The sequence below is a fragment of the Buteo buteo genome, chromosome 1 (genome assembly GCF_964188355.1).
Source record: "Buteo buteo chromosome 1, bButBut1.hap1.1, whole genome shotgun sequence".
NCBI lineage: Eukaryota > Metazoa > Chordata > Aves > Accipitriformes > Accipitridae > Buteo > Buteo buteo.
In genome coordinates this window covers 27,037,221-27,049,115 of record NC_134171.1, presented here as the reverse complement: position 1 = coordinate 27,049,115, position 11,895 = coordinate 27,037,221, and positions in this window count along the sequence as shown.

Below are 11,895 nucleotides of genomic sequence, written 5' to 3'. Positions count from 1 at the left end.
TCCGGTGTCACTGTCCCTCCGTTGGGTCTTGGGTCTCTCCGTTGCCGCCGCCGCCGCCGGTGCCGGTGCCGGTGCCGGTGCCCCGCCGGGTTCGGCCCTGGCCCGGCGGCCGCCGCCGCCTCCGCACCGCGGATCCGGTTGCTGCGGGGCCCGCGGCCCTCGCGGCGGGCGGCTTGTATTTATTATTAATTATTAATTATTATTAATTATTATTATTACACGGTTCACGCAGTTTTTAGGCATCTCCGTTAGGGTTTTCTAATTTTATTTTAAAAGGCACAAACTATAGCTCTTAGTTGAATGTTGACAGGTATGCTTTCTCTTTTTCCGTGTCTTTCTACAACTGTGTTCTGTGACTCAACTGTATAGTGTTAATATCAGTACAGACTTGTCTAGTTGACCGTATAAATAATGTTTTCCCTTCTCGTAGTCTCTATGGCGTGTCTTTATGGAGAAATAAGGTTCTCACGGGTTCGGTTCCCTTTGCGTTTAGAGAGACCAGGTTCAGGCAATGATATCTATTTTTGTTATCGGTTGCATGTTGTCTCATTTTTCTTTTTCCCTACCTGTTGGAATATGTTTGTGAGCATAATCGTCATAAATTATGTTCAGGGTTTTCAGATTTATTTATATGTGGTTAAAATGAATGCTTCTATTTAAAAGGGGAAATATTTCTACATGTGCATATAGTTTTCCAAGAGTGTACCATTAATTGATTGTTGATAATAAAACCCAAAAGCAAATATAGCACCGTAGCTTTTTCTGACTTCTTGTTAGGGCTTTATTCGGGGGGAGGGCTCGGGGTTTTTTTTTCTGACAAAGATTGAAGGGCGCACATCGCAGAATCTGCACTGAGTCATCAAAAGGAGATGGGCTCAGCAGCATTATTTTTAATCTGCGTTACCATCAGGAAGACCGTAACTGCGGGTCCCGTCATTACTGCCTAATTGTGCCGTTATTAATTATTTGCAAACAGGCTGATGGGGGCGGGGGGGGGCGGAAGATGCGTCAGATCTGACCTTCTGTCGCTACCTCGAAAATTGGAGATTGCCAATATTAAGCGATATCCGTTCAAAGGAAAAAAAAAGGGGGGGGGGGCATAAACTACAGGTCTGGTTTGCAGCAGACGAAGCGTCCTGCAGGCCGGCTGGAAGCCGTCGCCAGCCATGACACCAACAGGCGGAAGGTAAAATTGGCTTTCCAGCTCCGCAGCTTCTCGGAAGCGGTTCTTCTGCTCAGACCCTGCTTACACCGAGCGCAGGGAGAGGCGCCGTCCGCCGGGACCACGGCGGCCGCGGGCTCGGTCCCCCCCGGGGCCAGGAGCCGTCCAGCGGCCTCACGCCCGGGCACCCGCTTTGCTTTCCCCGCCCGGCAGCGGGAGGCGGCGGTAGTGCCCGGCCCGGCCCGGTCCGGCCCGGCCCAGTCCAGCCCCCGCCGCTGCCGGAGCCCCGGCTCGGCGGGGCGGCCCCGACGGCTGCCCCGCACCTCGCCCGGCCCCGCCACGGGGGGAGCGGGCAGCGGGCCCGGCGTGCCAGACCCCGCAGGGCTGGGCAGCGGGTAGCAGCAGGTACCCGGCCTCGCCGAGACGAGGCGGCAGCCAGCTCCACCAGACCCCCTCCCGCCCCCCGAGAAGAGCCGGCCCCCCGCCGGGGCTGCAGCGCACCCCGGTGCCGCCTCCCGGGGCGGCCCCTGCAGCCGGGGCACTTGCGGGTGAGCTGCAGGGATGCCGGGGCGATGAACTCTCTCTGACTCTGGCAGAGTCAGTGGGAAAAAAAAAAAAAAAAGACTGTTTGGGGGTTTGGCCGAGAAGCAAATACGGCAAGAGCATTCCTCTGCACGGCTGGGGTGCTGGGGAGAGGGTGCCACCCCCCAGAGCACGATTAAAAGAGCCAGGAAAAATGGGACAAGTGCTGTTTCACTAATAAAAGTACTTCAATAATCAGTTTCAAAATGCTGCAATAAAATACGCAGTCTCTTTTCTGGAGGAAAAAGCCCTGTATGTATTTCTTGAATAGATGTTTTGTTATAGTGTGGGTAGCTTTTGCCACTTTACTTTTTCTTCCAAAAGTCATTCCGTGATCTAAGAATATCTTTGTTAAAAGTAAATGAACTGTCTCTAGGAACTACACAGCTGTGGACTGCAGTGCGGTTCTGCTAATAGTGATCTACATGGAGAGAGTTTCCCGCTGGATAAGCTGCAGTGCTCAGTCCATCTGCTCTACCATGGCTGAACTGACCCCTGAGCTCTTACAGAAGGCGAGACCTGTATTACCAGTAAACCAAGCAGCCAGCCAAAGGTGATTTAAAGATGTCTCTCCTGGTCAAGCCTTGCTGTGTGAAGATGATCAGCTTCCATTTTATGGCATGCAGTCATGATTTGCAAACATTAAGAGATGACAACACGCTACTTCTTCGGGTATTTTTTTTGCCAAGTTCACTACTTTGCTGAAACTTGGGGTTTATTTCTAATGTGATGCCTTCAGCTTCCAAGCAGTGGACCTAGCTACATGTCTGCTAGACCTTTTCTCTCCTTTAATTTTACTATGCTGTAAACTGATTTGCATCTTGATCTATCTTCTTCCTGATAAACTAAATGGGCTGCATCCTTTACACCTCCGACAATCCTTAAGGCTCAAAACTTTTCAAATCTTTTCCAGAGCTGGAACCACTCCCTCCTGTTTCTGAAGATGCTTTGCAAAAGGGATACCAGGACAGTACCAAACACTGTGATGTCTCTCTCACTAACGGTTCACACGGAGCTAAGATCACCTCTCTATTTTGGATCACAATTTTCCACTTAGGTAGCTAAGCTTCTCGTTAGTCCTTCCTGGAAACTTCTGTCATTTATTCCCTCTGATCCATAAACCCTTTCCCAAGCCACTGCTTTCCATGTTCTGGTCACCCCTGCAGTGTAGGGAACCGTGGGAGGCCTGAGGCGTACGGCACCCACCGTTTGTAAGGACCAGCGTGCCTGCGGCAGACCCGTTGGAACCATTAATACATCAACTGTCGTGATTGCACAGTCAGGTAGAAATAGATGGTTTGAAAAGATGTGAAGTTTATTTCTCCTGCCTCTATGCAAAGGCAGGAGTTGGAAAAGGAGTATTAATTAAGTAAGTAATCTACAGGATTGCTGCTGACCTTTACAAGCACAGAAGCTAGGAGGGCCACGGGGTACCCAGCAGGAGCCCAGGCAGGAAGAGGATGCCAAAAGGCTGCTTACCAGTGGTACCAGTGAAAGCCAAATGGGCAAGCTGATCCATAACACCAAGAGATGCTCTGGGATTCAGGAGGCAAGGAGATCTGGGCAGAAGGACCTTAACAAGTCAAAAGATGCTCCAGTAAAGAAATGAGTGTAAGGTTTGATATTTTTGTTGTTTTTACCTCCTCATGTTGTTCAAATAAAGAATAATTTGTTTTAATTATCCAGCTCAAATTCAATATGAACACATGTTGCATCTTGAAGAGTTCAGAGGTAAATTCACATTGTGTGTTTGAAGCAACTTGAGTGTTTAATTGTCTGCTCTTCTAAATACGAAGACTTGGAATTCAGGTCTAATGTTGAATTTGGCTCTGGGGTAGCTCTTGCACACACTCTCACTTTCTTCTCTCCAATACATGAACAGAAACAATAATTCCTGATTGCAATATGAATCTCTCAGATGGATGGGTGCATGACAATGCAAACATTAATTTTGCTGCTAAAGAATACGTAGCTAACATAACAGGGAAACTACAGTTAATGAAAACAATCCCTTCCACTGAGAGGCAAGTGTGTCTAAATAGTTTAATCTTTACATATCTGCACTTTCTTAATAAAGTTATCAAACTATTACCAACCAGTGGGAAAAGGAGGTGTCATGAAAAGTGGCTGTGGTCCATTAGAATATTTTTTTAAATCCTCTTTTCCTCCCACCTTTTTTTGAAACTGTTGAAAGCACTAGTAGATGTACCTGGCAGGAGTGTCCTGAATGCGCCTGACTCCGGTCGAGGCCAGCAGCTTGCTGCTGTGGTCTGAAGCGTGAGCTCGCTCTGAGGGCAAAATCTGGGGTGTCTTCACACGAAGCTCACCATTAATTCTTAGACACTTACTAAACTAGTACCTGTCTGTAACTTTTGCTGCACATTTAGCATGACTCTTTAAAAGTCAAACATTAATCTATAGACTACCCTCATCACCCGGGAAGCAGGGCAGCGCTGTGAAGGCCATATTACAATGGGAGATGAAGCCTTCTGCTTCTGTCACCAGTTTCATTTGATCCTTTACACATTGTCACCTGATGACTGTTATGAAATAAACTGGTGGCTTCATCCAGGGTGCTACTAAAATATGGCTCCATCTTAGAAAAATGACTTTGCACCTTGTACTTTGCACAAGAGGTCATCAAGAAGGCCAAGGAGTGATTTCAGAGGAAACCCATCTTCTCAATTTGTGGGGAATTAATCCAGAAACAGCTCAAGAAACTTCATCTGTGAGAACGAAGCTCATGCTGCCATTTCTGAGGTGGAAAATTTCCTCTGGAGAGAGGAAATCACCTTTTGGTCTGACCCTTGCCATGGTTATCATATCAAAAGGAAATTAAAATAGAATGATAGAATCATAGAATCATAGAATCATTTAGGTTGGAAAAGACCTTCAAGATCATCGAGTCCAACCGTCATCCGTGCCCACTAAACTATGTTATGGAGTACCTTGTCTACGCGCTTTTTGAATACCTCCAGGGATGGTGACTCAACCACTTCCCTGGGCAGCCTATTCCAATGTCTGACAACCCCCTCAGTAAAGAATTTTTTCCTAATATCTAACCTAAATCTCCCTTGCTGCAACTTGAGGCCATTTCCTCTTGTCCTAAAAAAATTATCTTCACTTGAAAAGGAGTATTATTTCACACTATTGTTGCAGGCTGAGGCTGTGCTTCTTCCCATTCCTTTCTGAAAGAGAGGCAGTAAAGGAATGGTGGTAACATCTCTTGCTGTTTCAGACAGCTCAGAGGAGTAATGTATTAAGTCTATCAACAGTAATAGATAAAAGTTCAAAACAGTCTTGGCAAGTGAGAGAAACTATGCCTTTCTAGGAGTCTGAAATCTAACATCAGCATTAAGGCCTCTACCGACAGCTTTAATGTATGTATGGGGTCTTCAGATGCATTAACTTCAGGAAGATGTTTATAGAAAATGAATCCATATATTAGTCTCCACCTAGGAGAAAATCTATCCAGGGAACAAAGCATAAAGTTCATGAGTAGATGCGGTTATTTGCTTAATGAAGAGAAGAGACTGGAGACTGTGAAACCAGTGCCTAAAAGAATTGGTTATCACCTCACATGGCGGTATTTGGGAAAGTTTGGGTTGCTCATTTCAGAGGCACAGGGCACCCAGAGCTCCCAGCTGGAGCCATTGATACTCATTGCCTTGAAAAGCCAATCCACTTCTTCAAGCCCACAGCAGTCCCTGCCCCAAGATATAGCCGCAAATACGCATGCCCTCAGGGCTGTTAAAAACCCACTTATGCTTGGAAGAGCGAAGGGAGGCAGCTCACCCAGTCCCAAGGGGTGCCAGGACCCAGGGGGTCGGTGCAGCTGCAGCAGCTGCTGGCGCGTTCCCAGCCGGCTCCCTTGCCCGATGGCAGGAGAGCTGAGCCACAGAGAGCCGGTGGCAGCACCTTGCAATTACCTTCTGGCGCTCACTTCCAAGCAGAGCCAGGAATATCCCCGTCCCTCCACCTGCCTCTTTGTGAGTAACCGGGAAGATGCTGGACTGGGCTCAGCACTGGCCTGCCTGCCCTCTGTGATGCTCTGTGCAGCTTTCCACTGCTGTGGCCCCCTTGGGCTTGTAGGGCTTTCTTCCAGAGAGCCAAGTAGAAGACGATTCGGCTTCAGCGAGTCCTCGGTTGCTTTGCCTCAGCTTTGCAGACAGTACGGGGGAGAGACAGCAGAGCTGCTACAAAGTGGGAGCTTTAACTCTCACTGAGGTTTATCATCGTGGTGTTAGAGGAGTTCAATGTGACGTACAGTTACACAGATATATTCCGCAGGCTGTCACAAGCTGCAGGTTATTCCTACTTTTTTTTTTTTTTTAACCTAAAGAGTCTGACATTGTAGTTCAAAACAATCTGAAAGCAGTGCTGTCAGGAGAACTCAAAAGCTCCTGGCCCTGTATTGATTTCACAATATCAAACTGTTTCTAGAAACAGCTACCAAAACACTCTTGCTGTATTATCTTTAAAAAGGTTACCAAAAGGGATAAGCTCTGAAAAGAAGCAGTTTGGGAATCTCCATAGGTGATACTGCAAAACAAAATGCCACCACATCTGGGATGTAAACATCTGAGGAGCCTCCCCTCACTTTAATTCCAAAGTTACAGGCTTTCTTTACAAACCGAGTGTCTCTTCATTTTTAATAACAAAGTCTTCTTACATCTGGAAGAAAGGGCGGTAGTTAAAACTGCATCTACTGCTACTGCATGCACTTGTAATGCATTATGTGACAGCCTATTTTAGAACGGTGATGCTTTAAACACACAGATCTAATTATCACTAGGAATATCTCTATGGAGACAAGAAGTTAGATAAACATTGCGTGGGTGGTTTTGTCCTGCTGCAGAAAAAGAGGATGCACTAGAGGGACATCTCAGCCCTTCACTGCCATCACATTCAATTCCCGCTGGAAATGTAGCACTCCTAAAACATTTCTGGGCTCAGTCGCTATCAAATCTGGTGGCATTCACAGAAAGGTGGCAAGAATGATCGAGGGCACACGTCATTCAAGAGAGGTGGAAAAGTTATTTGTATTAACAAGAGGGCGTGCTGTACTGTATATATGAACACTAAAGTACTGACGAGGCTGGAGAAGTTGAATCAGGCACTTTTGGATTTTACCTATTTAATCTCACCTTTCAGTGACCACATCACTCAAGCTCTCTCTTAACATTGGCTTGGAGACAAAAAAAAAGTAGGATAACACATAACAGTGTGATCATTTGATTCCTGCCTTAGCAAGTTTATAACGGGTAAGGGAGGTACTTCCAATCGCTAGACAATCAAGCTGAGACTCATTGCCACAAGATTTTGCTGAGGTCAAGATTTTAGCTAAATTCTGCAAAGAACCGTGTCTTAAGTAAGAACATCCATCCACTACAGTCTGGGTTAATAAAATACTCTGAAAAATTTTTTATATAAACCCACCCATTTCAGGGTCTAAGCCAATCTCTACTTATTAAATATGAGACCTCTAACAAATATCCCCCCCCCCGCCCCTGACTTCTTGTGTTTTCTTCTAAATCACCTGCTACTTATCAATTCCAGCAATGGGTTTACAAACCGTAGGTCACAAATTTTAGGCTGTACATCACTCACTATGTTTCTATATTTTAATAGCAAATGAAAGCATGGCCTCCCAAATTTCCCTCATTTACATTTCTTCATTGTCTTTTTTGGTGGGTAACAGTCGCTGTTATATTCACGGGGTCAGCTTCAATTGGAAGTACATTCCATAGCTGAAGTCAAATACATCTGCAAAAGTGATTAATTTTTCCTATTATTACTGATTACTTTCATTGATCAATACTTTCACTGGTGCATAGCTCTAATACATTTAAATGTCAATGTGGGAATTAATTATCCTTAATTATTTCCTTTCAAAGATCATGAAACAGAACTTGGGTTTTTTTTGAGATTTTGGGATATATACACATAAATTTAAGGCCAGATTTGTCTTCAAAATTGTCCAGAATAATTTGTACAAAACCTCATAAGCTTAAAATACTTTTAAAGTATTTTACTTTTTAAGAATTTTTACAAAATATTTAAAAGTAATGAAAATGAAAATGTTTAATCACTTAAAAATAGGCATATTAAATCCCCTGTAATTTCTAAACCCGGTTACATGTGAGTTCTGGACAGCAAGGGGTTTCTCTAAACAATGAAAAATATTAACGATACAAGAGAAGATTAAATTATATAGCTGTGTATTGTAATTCTCAATGATTTATAAAAGGCAAAATTCAGATATGCTGTACAATAAATTATCATTAAGATGAGACTACAGTTTGGTCTAATAGAATCCCATTATTTAGAAATGGAAAAAGAAACCCTATTAGATTATAGAGTTAATTCCCTGCCAGTGCTGAGGTCACTGCTCTTTCACTCTCGGGCTTTTCTACATGAAAACTGTTGGTACAGTTGAAGAGTCTTCTTCAGCAGAGTTAAAGACAAGAGGAGCTCTGTGTTGACCTTGCCACTCTCATAAAGGAATGAAAATAGCTGTAGTGGGTAAATCACCTTAATATATAATTTTAAAGAAGAAGAAAAATCTGTTAGGGTGTGGGGGTAAATATCCCAAAATGGCAAAACAGCCCAGTACTGCCAGTATAGGAGGATTAAAGACCAACCAAACCAAAGCCACAACGGTGCTCTAAAATGAAACTAGTCCTGGCACAGGGTGAAGAGCCGTGTGACATACACAAACATGAGGTTTTTCTGGACCTACAGCTATTGAGAAGTTTCAGCCAATACTGATTTCAATGGGATCTACTCAGCATACTACTTTTAAGAATAAAACCATAGCTTGGGAGACACTTATATTGAAGCTGAAATGCAGTGTGGGAGGAGAAAGGCTCTTACAGGTATTTAGTTGGGGTGGCAGGGAAGAGAGATGGATCAGATAGATTAATTCCCCAAAAGTCCCCAGTGAAATTACGCCTGTTGTGGGCAGAGTGGGTAAGAGACCTGTAAACACTCTCCTTTCCCAGTCCTTAGGCAGAGGAGAAGGGAAGGGGGAGACACGCTGCTGCGCGTGCCGAGAGGGCTGCGATCCCACTGAAACTGGGGTGCGCTGAAACCTCTCCGTGGCCTCTAAATGCAGCCTCAAAAAAATCCTCTGTGTATTTCTTCAGCATTTCCCAGAGCAGTTTAGATTCTGTGGGCTCCTTTTCCTCCCAATGATAAATTGGCCACAAGGGATGTGTTTTCTGAAGAGGGTATCAGAGGGTCACACAGACCTTAGGCTCCCTCAGCGTGGCAGTTTCAGGCAGAAAAGAGCACGGATTTCAGCGGAGAGTATCCTGTTACCTGAGGACGAGTCATGCCTCCCAGATTTTTCTGCACAGAGGTAAAAGCTGAGACACGTGCCCTTTGAGGTGTATTGAACTTTTCTCATGGGCAGGTGCGCTAGAAATGCAGTTTATCCCCCTCCCTAATAACTACTTCTCTCATAGCAACCATGATTTCCATCCACCCAGAAATGGCCGTGAGGGTCCAGGCGATGCCCACCCCAGTGCCACACAGTGCACCTAATCCACTTTTTTATGTCACTTGTTTGCTTGCTGAGGTGATGAATTATCCCCAAACAATTTTTTTCCTCCTGAAAGCCATTCTGTTCTTTGCTGTGAGCACTTGGACCCTCCCTTTCCACCCTGGCACCAAACTGTGACGCAGATAAAGGGCTGCGACAGCAGGTCTCAAAATGCCCGTGTGTCCCCGTCAATGCTGACAAACCAGTGCTGCTGACAGAGCTGTGACAAGGAGCTGTGAAAGAAAAATTTGCTTTTAGTGGAGGTGCTTCTATTTGTCTGTTTAGCATCATCATTAAACTGGGATTTGTGAGTTTAATGAACTCGGTATTAGCAACACCGCTGGCTGTTGAGTAAAGATACTAAAATTATTGCTTACTTTCAGTGACTGCTTTGCAAGAGAGTTGAGAAATAAGTTTTCTATGTTACTATGTCAGGAGGCAAAAATCACTTAATTGCATGTGTCATTGAGTTAGACAAACAATAACTACAAGAAGTATCAGCTACTACTAATCAGTGCAGGTCCGTGAGGATACAGTATCTAAAAACCCACACCAATTTGTTGTTCTAAAGAAATAGCTTCCAAAAATTCCTCATTTGGTTGTCACAGTGTAATGTTTAATTTTTTTGGTAATAGAAGTCCTGGGCTGGATAGTTGTCTCACCAGCATACAACTCAAACAAATGAGATGTCACTGAAGGAAAACTGATGGAAAAGAAGACTTGAACAATTATACAAAACAGGTAAGCCATTAGCTTCACCTGGGATCTAACGATCTGCTCTGCAGGATCATCCGGGCTACAGCCATAATTAAAGCTGGTCCTGAGTCATTCTGTTGTAGTACAAAACATTAACAAGAGGGGATCTTTGGCAGCCTCGTGCAAGGGAGGACTAGGATGAGACTGGTCTCTGACATAGGTTAGGACTGAAATATATTGAAATACAGGGCTATGAGAAAGAATTGGCATTTTTTTACTATCTTATTTAACTGGCTACTGTTTGGAAGCATGATCACATTTGTATAAAGACCTGAACATGCTTTTCCACACTGTGTCACCTGTGGGAAGGCCATTATTTGGTTATGCTGAATGTGTTATATTAGTCTATTAATCCCATGGTTAAATTAGCTATTTAAACCACACTCGTTCAGCCTGTTGCTTTTATTAGTTGATAAACACCATCTCTGGTTTTGACCTTCTCTTCTGAAGATGCTGGTAGCTGTATTTTCACATCGGTTTTTGTTTTCCGGTGGAAAGCCACAATTTTGTGATAAATTAAGTGCAAACCCCAATCCACATGGCCAGTTTGTTCAATCCATCTGAAAAGCTCCTTGCGAGGTAAGAAAGTCAGCTAGGCCTGTGCTGCCAAAAGGAAACCATTAGGACTGTTTATTGCTACCCTGGGCCACTTTAAAATTACACACACGATTGCTTTTAAATGTTCCCATTTGGAAAGAATAAGCATACATGCAAAGGCGTTCCTAGCTGCAGGCTTGTTGCTCTTCAAGCAATACCATCCATCGTCCTGGAAGAAGGTGGCCTCCTTTTTGCCTACCCCAATATTTTCAAGAAACAACCCAGCTTCTACTTGTAGACAACTATACATGCACTTAACAGAGCTGGTTCCTGGTTTTGCCCAAGCTGGTCAGAATTTTGCTTTCAAATTTTCTATGTTCAGCCCCAAATTTCACTCTAAATTGCCTTCCTAATGGCTTACTTCTGCAAGGCATCTTCTTCATGTACAGTACTGTGTAAATATTACTGCAGTGAGCAGAGTTAAGAAAAACACTCACTTCTATGCCATTTTTTCTGTGTTTCACAAAAATGAATATTTAACTTATTTGTTAATATGGAAAAAGCTGGATAAATAAACCTAATTCAGGCTAAACATATTCTGTAGTTTAGTGTACTCCTGAGGGACTTTCTGTTGTCTTTGAAGTGACCAGAGGGAGCGTGCAGAAGAAACAAACGCTAAATATGCAGAATTAATGGAATGATCCCCACTCTAAGATAGACTTTTAAGTGTTAACTAATAATTTTTAAACACTTTGGTGAAAATATATGATACGTTTAGTTTTATTCCATTTGAAGTAATTCAGCTGGTAAATCTTTTTCAGAAAGCAAATTATTGTCACTGCCTCACAGCTCCAATTCATTATCCAAAGTAATAACCTTGGTAAAAATGTCTATTATTTCAACTCTTGAATAAGGACTCAGTTCACATGTCTAATGCCCTGTATAAGAGAATTAGCAGAAACTCAACTCAATGTGGTTTCAAAAGAGGAAACTAAGCAGACAGCCTTGTTAATTTAGCATATAGACTTGGAATAAAGTACAACATCCATCATCTCTTGAAATTCAATTAAAAATTGGTCTTGTGTCCAAGGAGAAGGAGCCAATTTTCTGCTGGAAGCAGAGTCTTGGAAGATCACTAAAACCCTTAATGGTTTTTTCATTGTGGGAGCCAATATGAAAGAAAAACCAGTTTGGGAGTTCAAATTACCCCTCACATTAAATGCTACAACATGTGTAATCTTCAGTTTGGGCCCATTGCTGTTGATGCAATACTTTCTGTCACTCCCGACACATGGGGAATTCCAGCTGTACT